Source organism: Anabrus simplex, chromosome 1 (genome assembly GCF_040414725.1).
Source record: "Anabrus simplex isolate iqAnaSimp1 chromosome 1, ASM4041472v1, whole genome shotgun sequence".
Lineage (NCBI taxonomy): Eukaryota > Metazoa > Arthropoda > Insecta > Orthoptera > Tettigoniidae > Anabrus > Anabrus simplex.
Genome location: NC_090265.1, coordinates 1,782,473,016 through 1,782,475,687, shown reverse-complemented (window position 1 = coordinate 1,782,475,687; position 2,672 = coordinate 1,782,473,016). Strand labels below are relative to the sequence as shown.

At 44.5% G+C, this 2,672-nt stretch overlaps 1 non-coding gene across 1 annotated transcript; it reads left to right on the top strand.

The window, feature by feature from the left end:
• The first annotated feature begins 247 nt into the window (after window positions 1-247).
• Window positions 248-319, top strand: TRNAW-CCA (transfer RNA tryptophan (anticodon CCA)). The gene has a single exon. It is a non-coding gene; the product is annotated as a tRNA-Trp (tRNA).
• Window positions 320-2,672: the final 2,353 nt, after the last annotated feature.

The window sequence follows — 2,672 nt, the reverse complement described above, 5'->3', positions numbered from 1 at the left end:
TCGTCGCCATAAGACCTGTCTGTGTCGGTGCGACGTAAAGCTAATAGCAACTGTTTTGTCCCGCCACGAGCTGATGACAAGTTCGACGTCAAGGACGCTTTGTAAGGTACGGTTATCGTGAAACGTCACTGCGACTGCAACTGTTGTTTTCTAGCAACAGTTTCATTCAGTTCAACGGTCATGTCAACAAAGCGCCTGTATCTTTCAAAGAAATACTGATCCAGTATAAAATTACGTCCTTACGAAAGACTCCGTGGCGCAACGGTAGCGCGTCTGACTCCAGATCAGAAGGTTGCGTGTTCAAATCACGTCGGGGTCAAATAACTTTAACGAGCGTTCATTGGTACGTTATATTCCTCGCCCTTGATCTTAGTAACGACCTGCAAAAAAAGGAGTGAATCTTTAAAATTAGTAGTAAGGGCGTTAGGCCTCCGAAGACCATGCGGCCAGCATCTACAGAGTAAGAATTCATTCATGGTTCATCATTTCGTGGTTGAAAAAGAAAGTCCTGCCTTATAAATTAATATTACAGTCTGATAAATACCGGCAAATTACAGCACATAATTGTGGAGTTAGTTATGATAACAGGATGGCAATTGAAGTTGGGAGTAAGGTATTTAAATTCGCTAAAGAAGAGTACAGATGGTTCTGTTCTTGGGAGTACTTCTTCTTCTTCTTCTTCTTCTTCTTCTTCTTTTTCTTCCTTCTTAAGCTGTTTAACCTCCAAGGTTGGCTTTTCCCTCGGATCCAGCGAGGGATCCCAATTATACCCCCTCAGGGGAAGTGTCCTGGAGCGTGAGACATTGGGTTGGGGATACAACTGGGAAGGGGGACCAGTACCTCGCCCACGGAGCCTCACCTGCTATGCCGAACAGAGCCCTTGCGGGGGTGGGAAGATCGGAAGGGATAGGCAAGGAAGATGGAAGTGAGAGGCCGGGGCCTTAAGTTTAGGTACCATCCCGGCATTTGCCTGGAGGAGAAGTAGGAAATCACGGAAAACCATTTCGATGTTTGAGGAGGGAATCCCACCCCCTCAACTCTGTTGACCTCCGGAGGCCGATTAGATCCCGTTCCAGCCCTCGTACCAATGTTCAAATTTTGTGGCGGAGACGGAAATCGAACCCGGGCCACCGGGGTTTGAAATTTGTACAATACATAAATATATACATCTTCATTATAGACTGTTATGACTATCTGGTGCCAACCTCTGTGCTGTAGTGGTTAGTGTGGTTAGCCGTCAACCCCGGAGACCCAGGTTCGATTCCAGGCTCTGCCACGAAGTTTGAAAAGTGGTATGAGGGCTTCAACGGTGTACACTCAGCCCCGTGAGGACACCTGAGTAGAGATGTGTTCGATTCCCACCTCGGCCATCCTCAAAGTGATCTTCCGTGGTTTCCCACTTCTCCTCCTGGCAAATGCCTGGATGGTACCTAACTTAAGGCCATGCCCTCTTCCTTGTCTGTCCCTTACAATCTTCCCATCTCCCACCACACACACGTGACCGCTGCTCAGCATAGTTGGTGAGGCAGGCTGGGCGACGTGCTGGTCATTCTTCCCAGTTGTTCTTATTTATTTATGACACATGTCTGTAACAGAGTTGCACCCAATTACAACAGACATTACAAAATATAGTTCTATGATACATAATGCAAAACAGAAAAAATCACGAAAGTTAAGGACAGATTTTGAAAAAATGATATCAAACAAATTTAGAAGACAAAATGACAAAAAGAGCAATATTTTATTTACAGATCAGGATTAGATAGTGCTGCAATTATCGGCTCCTGATTACAAAAGTATGAGGAACAAGAATTTATGCGCAGGCACACACATATGCGAACAGGTCAGGTGCATGATTAACAGTGTAAAAATAATATCTCGAAGTTTATAGCCAACTGACTTCCATTTGGATTATTGACAAAGAGATAGTGTAATGAAATTTTCATTTTATAAGATGCTATTTGTGAAGATAGTTTAAGCATATTAATTAAAGAAAATCACCAGACATTTTTTGAAATCTGTCAGGGACGTTGAGAGTCTATGTCTTGGTATTTGAATGCCGGTAAGCCATTAAACGTACTACAAATCCTTACTAATGGCGATTTTTTATGAATTAATATGCTTGATAAGGGGTTGTAAAAGTACAACCGGCTACGCAAGTTTGATTTGCTTAAGTTAAAATGTAATCTGGCTAGAAAATCACCACTATCTATACCGCCATCTATAATTTAGTGTAGGAACAGTTGTAGACATAATTCTCGGCCAGCGTTTAATGAATTGTAGCTAAATTCTTCTAATAAGTGACTATATGAATTTATCAACCTATTCTTCTTTTTCTTCTTCTTTATCTGTTTACCCTCGAGGGTCGGTTTTTCCCTCGGATTCAGCGAGGGCAGCGTCCTGGAGCTTAATCCTCTGGAGATGACCAGTACCTCACCCAGGCGGCCTCACCTGCTATGCTGAACAGGGGCCTCGCTGGGGGATGGGAAAATTGGAAGGGATAGACAAGGAAGAGGGAGGGAAGCGGCCGTGGCCTTAAGTTAGGTACCGCCCCGGCATTTTCCTGGAGAAAGTGGGAAACCACGGAAAACCACCTCCAAGATGGCTGAGGTGGGAATCGAACCCACCTCTACTCAGTTGGCCTATCGAGTCTCAGTGGGCTCCGTTCCAGC